Source organism: Marmota marmota, unplaced genomic scaffold, assembly GCF_001458135.2.
Source record: "Marmota marmota marmota unplaced genomic scaffold, marMar, whole genome shotgun sequence".
Taxonomy (NCBI): Eukaryota; Metazoa; Chordata; class Mammalia; order Rodentia; family Sciuridae; genus Marmota; species Marmota marmota.
Window position 1 is genome coordinate 33,363,975 of NW_026000057.1, and position 14,171 is coordinate 33,378,145.

At 39.5% G+C, this 14,171-nt stretch overlaps 1 pseudogene; it reads left to right on the forward strand.

The window, feature by feature from the left end:
• Positions 1–2,914: 2,914 nt before the first annotated feature.
• LOC125619826 lies at positions 2,915–3,879 on the forward strand (annotated as a pseudogene).
• The last annotated feature ends 10,292 nt before the right edge of the window (positions 3,880–14,171 follow it).

Below are 14,171 nucleotides of genomic sequence, written 5' to 3' on the forward strand. Positions count from 1 at the left end.
TTCTTCTTCTTCTTCTTCTTCTTCTTCTTCTTCTTCTTCTTCTTCTTCTTCTTTTCTCTCTCTCTCTCTCTCTCTCTCTCTCTCTCTCTCCTTAGAATGCTAAACATAAATGTGTATCTATACCATTATATATAAATAAATGCAAACTATTGGTTGAAAATCCTTGTTTCATTTTATACACAATGCTCTTATTTTGTATTCTTTGGGTTATATCAGTAAATAACAAAGGATTAAATTGTTGGACTAGGTGAATATATGTGAGGGAGTTATATTAGTCATGGCTCTCCAGAGAAACAGAACCAATAGAATAATATGTGTATATATACACAAAAAAAACATATACACACAAATATACACACATGTATGCATGTATATTCATATAATCATGCAATTATATGTATGTACATACATATGTATATATTTATATAATTCATTCATATAATCATGTAATTATATATATGTGCATATATTTGTATATATGTGTGTATATCTGTATCTATATATATCTATGTTAGAGTCTGTAAACAAGTCAAAATAACACCTGGCATTTTGCCAGGGGAATGTTAGAGTTGTAAACAAGTCTGGATGGTGCCTGGCAAAATGCCAGAGGGAGTGGTTTGAGAAGTAACAAAAGCGAGCCATTAAGTGTAGAGATTCCTGGTTGGTTGACTGATGTATCTAGTTTATGCTAATTAGATAAGCTCTGTGGAATGTATAAATACTGCTCCTGTCCTGCAATAAACGGCTTCCACTCCTGCTGTATCAAGTACACAAGTTATTCGTCACCCCCCCCCCCCGATTATTCTGCTGTAGCCGGACTGCGGCATATCTATATCTATCTATATCTATCTGTGTATATATATATCTCACACAATCACAGAGGCTGAAAAGTCATATCTGTAAACTTACAGTGTGGTTCAGTTCAAGAAGCCATAAGTCTCAGAACCAGGGAAGCTGATGGTGTAGCCCCCAGTTATGGAGAACCCCTGGAGGGCCATTTGTATAAGTCCCAGAGTCCAAAGGCCAAAGAGTGTGAGAGAGATTGCAAGGAAGAGCAAGCAAGTGAGAAAGAGATAAACTATATATCTGTCTGTCTATCTGTCTGAGTTTCCCACATTTTCTACTTTTCTGTCCATTGGGTGCCTAGCTAATCAAATGGGCTGGACTTCTTATTGTTTGCTGAGTTGACCTATACTCCAATCTTCCCTAGAAATATCCTTGCAAAAACCCCTAGAAGTGTGCCTCACCAATTCTTTAGTTATACCTCATCCAGCCATGTTGACACCCGGAATTAACCATAACAATTGTTAAATGACTTGACAGTACAGGTGCCATTAATATCAACAAGGCTGATATAGAAATTAAAGAATACTATGAGGACTGTTATTATTACTGTTATTGTTATTATCAGGAGAAATTGTGCTATGGCTGACTTATACCAAGTTTGCAGCCACTTAGCTTTGATGGGGAATTGTTGGGGGAGGGGATGGGTAAAGGATGAATACTGGAAGAGCAGAGCATTGGATGATGTTGAACCTGCATTGTTCTTTGAGCTTTCTATAAAGGAGAAATTGGAAGAGAAGCATCCTCTCTATAAGGGACAAATTAAGAAGCATTTAAGAAGCATCACAAGTATATAGTTTTATGTAGTCAGTCAATCAATGTTTACTGAGTGTTTGTTATGTGACAGGCACTGAGTGTGCAATGATGAACAGGGCAGTGAAGGAGGACACAAAAGCCACAAGTAGAGGCAACTGTAACATAATGTGGTGAATTTATAATAGGGATGTAACAATTTGCCCAAGCCTCACCATGGCAAGTGGCCATTTAATGCCAGTGACTTTGAATACTTCCTGCTATCTTAGGAAGTTGGTGTCCTTAGCCTTTCCCAGTCTCTCTTAGAGGGATCATTTGCTACTGTATCTTGGTCATGTTGCCTTACCACCATCCCTGCAGCTTCTGGCCCTCCTGAAAGGCTGAGTGCAATGATTCTCTGGGGGAGCCCACACTGCCACCACCACCCTGGCCTGGATGGGTGTGGTAAGGAGGCTGTTGTCCTTTTTATTACTCAAATGTACAGAACTGGCCTTTCTCTTAATTTTCTTTAACAACTGGGTGATAGTTAATTTTATATGTCAGCCCAATCGGGCTAAGGGATTCCTAGATTGTTGCTAAAGCATTATTTCTGGGTATGTCAGAGAGAGTGTTTCAAGAAAAGATAGCATTTAAATCAGTAGACTGAGTAGTGATTTGCCCTCACCAATGCAGGTGGGCATCATTTAATACACTGAGAGTCTGAGTAGACCAAAAAGGTGGAGGAAGAGTGAATTTTCTAACATCTTGTTGAGTTGTACTTCTCCTTCCCTCAGACACCAGACCCCCTGATTCTTAGTTCTACCAACAACTTCTTGTCCCTTGTTCTCAGGTCATTGGTCTTAAACTGGGAGTTACCCAGTCAGCTCCTCTGGTTCTCTGGCATTTAGACCTGGCCTTAATTCCATCATTGGCTTTTCTGTTCTCTGTTCTCCAGCTGTTCCATATCATGGGGCTTCTTATCCTTCATAATTATGTTATGATTCCCATAGTAAATCTCTTCTCTCTCCCCCTCTCTCTCTCCGTGCACGCACACACACACACTTTTCTAATACACTAATACACATCTTTTCCACTCTAGTTTAGGATTAGCTTGAGTTCTTAGGATTTGTCTTTTCCTGGCATATCTGGGAAAAAGTCCATACCTTTCAGTGATAACTTCGCTTCTACCCACAGCCACATGGCTTTGTCCTTTGGCCCCAAGAGGACTTCAAGAATTCAAAATCAATTATATTTTTAAAATCTTGATTATTTGAATTTAAATGACATCATGTCAAGATAATATTAGGTTGAATTTCTACCCTTGGGTTTTGACAGTGAAATGTCTCCTAGGAAGTTCTCTGCTCCCAGACGTGGATTCCTGGGCTTCTTGCCTTAGATGCATGGTAGCAGACATAATGCAAAGATGATGAGCTTCCACACAGATGGCTCTTCCAAGTCCATCCATCTAACATCCATCTTTCAGGAATACAAGCCTGGCAAGAACCATATTGTGCAAGGAGTTGATAGGACAGGATTCAAGGTGAATAAGAATGAAGTTATGGGGGCTGTGATCTTTGTAGAGATACTGCCCGGAGAGGTTGTAGGCATTATTGGCTATGAAGAAACCTTCTGAAGCCTCTGAACCACCTTTGCTGAACTTATCAGTAATGGCTGCAAAATATGCTTCTATAAGAACTGGTATTGATATAAGAAGAAGACTTTCACAAACACTGCAAGAATGGCAGGATGACATTGGAAAGCAGCAGCTAGAGAAGGACAGCATGAAGAAGTAATGCTAGGTCATTCACATTATTGCCTACACCCACAAAGTTCCTGCTTCCTCTGCACCAGAAGGTGGCCAACTTGGTGGAGATCCAGGTAGATGGAAGCACTATGGCTAAGAAATTGGACTGGGCCAGAGAGAGCATGAACCAAGTGTTTGGGCAAGATAAATGTTCATTGCCATCGGGGTGACCAAGGACAAAGGCCAAAAAGGGTTCACTAGTCATTGGAGCACCAAGATGCTTCTTTGTAAGGTTCGCTGAGGGCTGAATAAGGTTTCCTGTATTGGAGCACAGCAATCTGCCCATGTGACCTCCTCTATGGAATGGAATGGGCAGAGGGGCCATCATCATGTACTGAGATCAACAAGAAGATTTACAAGATTATTAAGGTCAGCAAACTGATTGTGAACAGTTTATGATCTGTCTGAAAGAGCAGACTCTAGTTGTCTTTGTTCACTATGGTAAAGTGACCAATGATTTTGCAATCCTGAAAGTTTGTGTGATGGAAACCAAGAAGTAAGTGTTCATACCCTGCAGTTACTTGCTGGTACAGAACATATGATGGGTTCTGGAGATAATTTATCTTAAATTCACTGACACCATCTCCAAGGTTGGCCATGTTCACTTCTAGCCTATGGAAAAGGAAGCATTAATGGAATCGCTTAGGAAAGACTGAATTGCAAAGGAAGAGGATCCCATTATGTAGCTGGTGGAATCCCAACGAAAGTTATTTCCCAGTGGGGGGAGAAAGATACTATGAAATTGGAACACTAATTCAAAATTATTCCCCATAGGACATCTTGTAGAGTAATAATCTGACACTTCTCCATCCCTCATTCAATTTCTTAGGGAGGTAGTGACTTATGTAATTGGTGAGGGTAGGTAAAAATCTCTGTGTGTGAATCTTAGTCCTTTCCTCTCACTTTATCTTGGGAGTCAGCTACCTGTAAGAAGCATATGTTTTATATAGTTTCTTAATGTCAGATTCTTTTTTTTATATTGAATTTTTCCTTATTTATTTATTATTTATACATGACAGCGGAATGCATTACCATTCACATTACACATATAGAGCACAATTTTTCATATCTTTGTATACAAAGTATATTCACACCAATTCATGTCTTCATACATATACTTTAGATAATAATGATCAGAACATTCCATCATCATTTCTAACCCCCTGTCCCCTCCTTTTCCCTCCAACTCTTCTGCCCTATCTAGAGTTCATCTATTCCTCCTATGCTCCCTCTCCCTATCCATTGCAAATCAGCCTCCTTGTTTCAGAGAAACATTTGGCATTTGGTTTTTTGGGATTGGCTAACTTCACTTAGCATTATCTTCTCTAACTCCATCCATTTACCTGCAAATGCCATGATTTTATTCTCTTTTATTGCTGAGTAATATTTCATTGTGTATATATACCACATTTCTAATCCATTCATCCATCCATTGAAGGGCATCTAGGTTGGTTCCACAGTTTAGCTATTGTGAATTGTGCTGCTATAAACATTGATGTGGCTGTGTCTCTGTAGTATGCTGTTTTTAAGTCCTTTGGGTGTAGATCAAGGAGAGGAATAGCTGGGTCAAATGGGGATTCTATTCCCAATTTTCCAAAGAATCTCCATACTGCTTTCCATATTGGCTGCACCAATTTTCAGTCCCACCAGCAGTGTACGAGTGTACTGCCAGGGTTTTTAAGCCCTCATTCCCTCCTGACCTGTGGGAGAGATGGGGAGAGCATGCCCGACCAGGATGAGCCAAGAAAGGAGGGGGGCAACTGATCGCCCGTGCCCAGCCCTCCCTCACCAGAGGACAATCAGACGCATCAGGGAGACTAGTCAAAGCAGGATCTCGTTTATTGATAAAACACACACAGCTAAAATAATGTACAGGAGCCAATCAGGATAAAGGTCAGCAGGGTGGGGAGAATTCACATTTACACCCATCCTACAGGCAATAATGGGAGACAGGAGCTGTCCACGAGGATGGAAGGGTTCTGAGCCTATCCTAGAGGTGGTGGGATTTTTCATCACAACCCACAGCAACTTTCTGGCTGATCGCCAGGCGCTATCTTAGCCACATGTGGCCCCAGGCCCGGGAAGCTGGTAGCTGAAAGGAAAGTGACCACAACACTCAGAGCAACCAAAAGATCTTTATTGCAGCAGTGCAACAAAGAGAAAGGAAAGAAGGAAAGAAGGAGAGAGAGGAGAGAGAGAGAGAGAGAGAGAGAGAGAGAGAGAGAGAAGGGAAGCGGAGAGATGAAGAGGGAGAGAGCAAGAGCAAGAGAGAGACAGAGAGCGCCCGCAAGAAAGATAAAGAGCAAGAGAGAGAGAGAGAGAGCATGAGAGAGAGAGCACAAGAGAGAGGGGGGCCTAGCAGGAGGGAGTTTTTATAGCCCAAATATAATGGGGCCTCTGGGTCTGCAAGCTGCCTTGTTGGCCCAAGGGGGGGTTAAGTGTTCAGCCTTGAGCAGGGTTGAATGTTCAGACTTGGGCAAACAGGTGATAAAGGACCAGAGAGAGGGGGGTTTGAGTGCGTGGGCTATCTTGCAGCCAACATCTGTTCAGCCTGCCCTGCAGACAACACAGTTCAGCCTGCTCTGCACCCAACAGTAGCAGCCAGCAAGTTAGGTTTCCTCTTTTCTGATGCAACATGCCCCACATGTTACATCATGCCCTACAGTGTACCATTTTCCCCACATCCTCTCTAACACTTATTGTTGTTTGTCTTCATAATAGCTGCCATTCTGATTGGAGTGAGATGAAATCTTAGAGTGAGAAGATGATATACAATTAATCAAAAATATATGAAAAAGTGTTCATCATTGCTAGAAATTAGAGAAATGCAAATCAAAACCACTCTAAGATTTCGTGTCAGAGCTTTTACTGGGTAGTCTTCAATTTAGGGGAGGCCTGAAGTGGCTCAATATTACTTTTGACTGAGTGGATGACTCTATTTAACCTACAAATAAATTTTAGGAAGTTCCTTTGTCTACAGATGTGATGTTCTCCAATATAAGATTATTAGTATTCTAGTATCTGTTTCACTTTTTTGATGATGAGAAATGATACAATGAGCATCCTTATCTACATGTTTGTGGAAATCAAATTCCTGGATTATAAGGAATATGAATCTTCAACTTAGTTATTACCATATTGCTCTCTAAATTCATCATGTCAATTTATACTCCTATTAAATTCATTTCACACTTTTAAACATTTGGAACTTAATCCCTCTGTTAGTCAAGGAGCATTTGTGTTTATATTATCCTTACCTAAGTGGCACAAATTGTAGCAGTCCTATGACTGAGATTAAATGAAATTTCACTATTGTAAATTGAAAATATTATCAATAAAAATGCATTAAATACAGGTGACCTACCAAACATAATAGCTTAGCCACACAGTACACTGTGCAGTATGATTGTTTACCTCATGATCACATGGCTGCCTGGGAACTGTGACTGGCTGCAGCTGCCTAGCATACTGAGAGTACCATACTGCTTATTGCTAGCCTGGGAGAAGATCAAAATTCAAAAATTTGAAGTACAATTTCTACTAAACATGTATTATTTTTGCAACATGATAAATCAAACCATTAGAAGTGGGGTACTGCCTGTACAATAAATAATATTTTGCTTAATGTAATTCTCCTAAATTTCAGATATTCAAAATTCAGGTCATAATCAGTTTTGACTTGAGTCCTGTGTTCGAAGTCATATTAAATAAGGTAGTTTATCACAGATGTCAATATGAATGCTGGCTAAGATGAGTTGCCTAGGTTTTATAGGTCTGTTTGTATAAAATTATTGCATGGACTCATGAAGACATTTTTATATAGTGGCTGAGGAAATTTTTTTTCTATATGGCATTGAAAAAAATAATTTTCTTTGGTTTGTGACAAGATAACTATTAATAGGCCTTGCTGCTCTTTCAGATCTTGACTTTATACCTATAAACTATGGGATGCCTTTGTACAAAATTAATTTTAAAAATGGGCAAAGTGAACATAAGCAAAATGAAATGTCTGATAAACATATAAAAATTATTCTCATTAGTAATCAGAGAACTGAGAATTGAAACAGAGGATATCCATGAATTTTTATGAGTGAATGTTAAAAATGTGAAATGTATTGAGTCGGAGTATAAATTGACATAACAAATTTAGAGGGTAATAACTAAGTTGAAGATGCATATTCCTTATGATTCAAGAATTCAATTTCCACAAACATGTAGACACGGATGCTCATTGTATAATTTGTCATCATCAAAAAAATTGTGAAATAACTGAAAAAATTCAACTAATACAAATTCTGGCTAATTCCTTGTGTCAATTTGGTTAGACCATGGTACTCAGGTATTTGGCCCAATACTGGTTTGGATGTTGCTGTGAAGGTATTTTTTTAGATGAGATTAACATTCAAATTAGCAGATATTGAGTAAATAATGTGAATGGGGCGTCATTCAAGTGGTTGAAGGCCTTCAAGAACAAAGACTGATTTTCCTAAGAAATAAGAATTTTGCTGAAGGATTGCCTTTGAGCTAAAGATCAACAGTCATTCTTTTTTGGGTTTCCAACCTGCTGAACTACCCTGCAGATTTTCAACTTGTCAGCATTCACAATATCATGTGTCAATTTCTTAAAATCTTTTTCTGCCTCACAATCACACATTCATAAATGGCACAAGCTAGCACACAGGCATGCTCATATTTTGTTCTACCATTTTCTTCCTCACTTCCCTTCTATTCTATTTTCCTGTATCTCAAGTATTTCCTGTGATCCACCACATTTGGTATTCTTTCTTGCTCAACACTATTCTCCTTGATATTTACATGGTTCACACTCTCAATTCATGCACATCCTTTCTCAAATATAACCTCTCAGGCAGACCATGACTGAACACCTTGTACAAAATATCCCTCCCTCTTCCATCATTACTTATTACTTATTCACTTATTCTATTATAAATATTGTATATTTGTGTCCTTCCAAGCTCACATATTGAAATTCCCAAAGTAATGGTAATAGTAGGTGGGCACTTTGGGAGGTGATTAGGTTATTATAAAAGAGGCATGGGATTAGTGTCTCTCATCAAGAGGTATTGCTTTCCCCCTTCCACCACATGAGGACCAAGTGAAAATGCACTGTCACCAAACACCAGATCTTCAGACGCCTTGGTTTTAGTCTTGCCAGTCTTCTGAACTGTATAGAAATAAATTCTTGTTGTTTATAAGCTATGCAGCTCTCATAGTAACTTCAACAGACTAAGACACCATATAGCAGTGCTTAAGAACAAAGATGCTGAAATCGCACCACCTGAGTAAAAAATCTGGCTCTATCATTTTCTAATTGTATGATCTTGGTCAATTTACTTAATCTATGATTGCTTCTTCATGTATAAAATGGAGACAAAAATAATACAAGTGGTTGAAGGGTTACTGTGTGGATTTCAATCTATGAAAATCTCTCAGAATAATTCAGGGCACATAGTAAAAGCACATCAGAAAATGCTGGTCATTATTAACTAAAATTATTGATTTTCTATCCATCCCCTTTAGTAAAATATGAGTCTCATGGGGACAGAGACATTGTATTGTTTTCAGTAACTAGAATAGTGCCTGTACCAACGTTATGGTTTGGATGTGAGGTGTCCCCCTCCTCAGTGTGAGAGAATGCAAGAAAGTTCAGGGAAGAATTGACTGGGTTGTGAGAGCCTGAACCCAATCAGTGATTGAATCTCCTGATGGGATTAAATGAGTGGTAACTGGAGGAGGTCAGGCATTGGGGGCATCTATCTGGCAAGTGGAGACCTCTCTCTCTGCTTCCTGATCATCCTGTGAGCCACTTCCCTCTGCCATACTCTCCCTCCCTACTGTGATGTTTAGCCTCACCTGGAGCCCTGAGGAATGATGCTAGACTTCTGTGGACTGAGACCTCTGAAACTGTGAGCCTTCAAATAAACTTTTCCTCCCCTAAAATTGTTCTGGTCAGATTTTTTTAGTTGTAGCAGTGAAAAAACTGACTAAAACAACCAAGCTGGCACTTAACAAATATTTGCTTCATGAGTAAATGAGGATATTAACATGTATTGGTTTCAAATATTTGTAATGACTAAAAAGGCAAACCAAGAAAAGGACGCACATGATACATAAGTATGTAAGCCATAACTTAAGATATACAAAAACATTACATTGATTCACTATAACGACACAGTGTAGCAGAGGTTCCTAATCTCAGTACTCACTCTCTCATTCTTTCTTACTGATAGACCCAGCTAATGTAACCTTTGGAGTACCACCCTGTTCTACATCCCTTGAAGACAGGGTGGCCAGTAAGGTAGAGGTGCAAGTTCTTACATGAGGCTGGAGAGAACACTATTTAAAGGAAGTTGACCCATCCAGGAGACACAAGTCCTTTTTCCCTTTCTTCTGCTCCTTTTTCTTTCTGAAGTGAAGATGTGATCACCAGTTTCAACAGTCAGTTTTGTAATTCTTAGAACAACTAAATATATGCAGGGCAGAAAGATGGAAGTATTGTGAGAGAGACATTGATGGCAATATTCAGCCTCCATATAAGCTCTGGGTTGCCCCATCATGAAATGCCTTAATAGGTGAGAAAAACTAAACCATAGTTCAAACATGAGAATAAAATGATGTTCCCATATTCCTGATAACATCTATAGCCCTGGTAACTAGTAGCCATTGGAAATGATCTTAAACCTACTAATTCTATCAATTCTACTGGTTTTCAGTCAATGAAAACCTGCCTAAGCGAAAACACAATAATTATTAAGTCAACCTATCAATCAGTGAAAATATCTGCTTCCTAGAAATTAGCCAATCAGCAATGGACTTCATCTTCCTAAATTCATTTATTCACTTGACAATACTCCTCTGGATGTCAACCAACATACACCACTCTTTACCTGAGTAATTATCCTTCTAGAGTTGACATCAATGTAATTCAGTCTCTGGGTTTTGGGAATCCATCCATGCCTGAGTTTCACATTACCAAAGAAACCTGTATAAGATCAAGTCCCTGATCTGCTCAGAAAGATTGTGTATTATCAGTATAGTTTTCTCTTACTTAAGAAAGCAGTAAATTAAAATATGCAGTTACTTTGTATTTTCAGATATTAAGCAGTGGTTTTTTTCCTTTGGGCAAGCCAGTATTAATTCAGATCTCTGGTACTATCAGCAGAAAATAATTCTTATATGTTAAACATTAGAAGTAAAACACCTTGATGAAAGTTTATAAACCAAGTTTGGTTTCATGGTTATTTTTGGAAAAAGAGGGAGACACATGAGAATAGTAGGTAGCTTCAAATCTATCTGTAAAGATATGGATTCAATTTTAATGTTCACTATAGATTGTAGCCTATAATTGTGCATTTAATTATTTTCTGTTTTTGTATACTTGAAGTATTTTATAATTAAAATCTAATTTAAAAATAATCTCTTTTAACTCTTGGTTGCATAATATTTAAATATGATAAAATGGAAAGAAAATGGGTTTTGGAGTCAGAAACTGTTGGGTTTAATTTTTACCCTACCATTTATTAGCTCTATGACCTTGAGCAAATTAACCTCTGTAAATTAAAAATTTTTATAATTTATAAAACTCTTGAAACTGGGTTTGTGGCACATTCCTGTGATCTCAGTGGCTTGTGGTAGGGGGTGAGGCAGGAAGATTACAAGTTCAAAGCCAGCCTTAGCAACTTAGCGAGGCCCTCAGCAACTCAGCGAGACCATGTCTCAAAATAAAGAATTAAAAGGGCTTTGATGGGGCTCAGTGGTTAAGTGCCCCTAGGTTCAATTCCTGGTACCAAAATAAACAGACAAACAATAACAACTATTGATTAGATCTTAGAAATTCATTTCTCACAGTTCTTAAGGCTGGAGTCCAAGATGGCAACTGCTATAGAGCAGATATTGAATAAATGTTATTTTCTTTGCTTCCTGATTTGTACTACTTCTTTTTTTTTTTTCAACCAAGCTATTGCAATTCTTTGGATGATACTGGAGTTAATTGATAATTTATCTTGAAAACTTTATTTTGTGTGTTCCACTGTTAGTGCTCAGTGTGTGATGTAAAAACGAAGCCTGTCCTCCAACTCATCTTGGGTTATTTGCACATATCTTAGGCTCTTTGATTTACCTTATTAACCACTAGGCATTAGGGACACATATGAAAGGAGAAATTCTTAGACAAATCTGAAGAGAGTTTGCCTTCTCTCGGCTCTTTACCATATTAGGATAAAATGAGAAGTTGGCATTTTGAAAGTCAAAAGAGCCAACACTAGAATTCCACCATGATGGAATTCTAATCTTGGACTCCAGCCTTAAGAACTGTGAGAAATGAATTTCTACCTTTTATAAGCCACTTAGTCAATGGCAATTTATTGCATAGGCAGCAATGCGCATGAGAGTACAGTTGTCTTGTCAAGATATTGATTTTGTTTCCATTAAACAAAATTAAACCCAGAATTAGGTTTGCTGACTGTGCTTTTACTTCAGGAGGGGACTGTGGCTGGGCTCCTCAGTTTAGTCATATGGAATTCAGGCTGTCTTCCTTGGTTATGCCACTGACTGGGGTTTGTGTTTAGTAGGTGTCACAGGTTGGACTGGGATCCCTTGTTTGGTGGGGTCGGAGATTGAGATATATTATTGGGAGGGACTTCAGAATATGCTCTGTTGGGTGTGGTTACTGTCTGGGTACCCTGATGAGGCAGGGTCCCAGTTAGGATCTGCAAGTGTAGATTTTTTCTTTTTCTTTTGGTGAGGTTATAGGTGGAGCTCCATGGCTCCTCAGGATCACTACCCATGCTGCCTGGTTAGATGAGTGTGTAGGCTGTGCTCCATTGTTCAGAGTGGTCACTGGCTGGGCTTTATTCACAGGCAGGGCCACTGGTTGTGCTGTATAGTCCAGCAAGGCCACTGGACCTATTCCAATTGCCTCTGTTTGGGCTTCTGGCTAGGCTGTGCATTGGTTGACCCCTATATTTGGGTGTATCCAGGCTAGGTTCTACCATTGTTCCTGGTTGGGCAAGACTGTAAACTGGATTTTTGTGGCTCAAAGGACTCACTGGGCATGCTCCCTGATTACATGAGGTCAGAGGCTGTGTTCTGAGGTAGGACAGGGCTGCTGGCTGGGGTCCTTACTCAAGCAGGGTTGGTTGTGCTCAGCAGCTGGCTTAGACCACTGTCTAGGGAACTTATCAAGCAGAACTGTCAATCATGCCCTTTGGTCATCTAGAGCCCCTGACTCAGCTCTTGAATGTGCAGCACAACCTGGACTCTTTGATCAGGTACTGCTACTTCCAAGGGGTGTGGTGGTATCGTTTGGATATGGAATGACACCCAAAGGCTTATGTGTCAAAGACTTATGGCTAGTCTTAGGAGAGGGGGCCTAGTGGAAGAAAATTAGGTCATCAAGGGTGTGCCCTTGAAGGGAACATCAAGGCCCTGACTCTTTCTTTTCTATCATTTTGCTTCCTGGCCACACTGAAGTGAGCAACTTTGCTCTACCACATGCTCCCTGTCATAACGTTTGACCTCACCACATACCTAAAGCAGTAGGGTCAAAAAGTGATGAACTGAAACCTCTGCAGCCATGAGCCCAAGTAAATATTTTTTTTTCTTTTAAATTGTTGATCTCTGGTATTTTGTCACTGAGATGGAAAGCTGACTAACACAAAGTGCCACCACCAAGATTCACTTGCTGGTCACTGCGAACTCCTGTTCCTTCTTCTTTCCTACCTGATCCCAGGTGATCCAGATCTGCCAATGTTCCCTGTGAGGCAAGACAGGTGGGTCTTTCAGAAAGTGCCAAGGAACACTGAGGAGTCAGGATGTCTGCAGCTGGTTCTCCTTTCTACTGGACAAACCAAGGGGAACCTTACAGGTGTGGTGCTATGGTAGCCTATGGGAAGGATGATACAAAAACAAACTGTTCCTTTTACCCTTGCAAATTGATGACTTGAGAGAATGCTTCAAGCTCACTCTCAGGCTTGGGATTTTCACAAGGCATTCTTGTCTGTTGATAGCTGAAAACTGATATTTCTGTGAGGAGGATTAGAGGTGGAACCAGCTAATCGGCCGTCTTGTCAACATCACGTGCCTTTTCATTTCTTTTTTAATGGCGACTCTCTAGTTTTGGGAAGTGATACTGTATTTTTGTTTATGGTAGTGGATTAGTCCATTTTTATTGCTATAGAGAATACCTGAGGCTGGGTAAAATGTGAAGGAAGGAAATTTATTTCACTTACTACTTTGAAGATTTAAAGTCCAAGATTGGGAAGCAGCTCCATTTCCTTGGCCTCTGGTGAGGGCCTCATGGGGGATGCCATCATGGTGGGGGCACATGTCAGAGGCACATGTTGGGGGCACATGTCACATGGTAAAGAAAGATGTAAGAGAATGGGAAGGGGCCTATATTTCTCTTTTATTATAATTATTAATGCATTTAAATTGTACAAATTAATGGGTTTGACTGGAACTTTTCCATACTTGTATACATCATGCTTTGGTCATATCCCTTTTATCTTCCCCATCCTCCTTTCTATCCCCACCACTTCCTGGTCCTCTTCCCCTTCGTTAATAGTCCCTATTCTACTTTCAGGTCATTTTTCTTTCTTTCTTTGTTTCCACCTATGTGAGAAACATGTGAAACTTGTTTTTAATGTGTCTAGTTTTCTTCACTTAACATGCTACTTTTTGGTTCCATCTATTTCTCTGAAGATGACATGATTTCATTCTTCTTCATGGCTGAATAATACTCCATTATATATATATACACACACACACACAC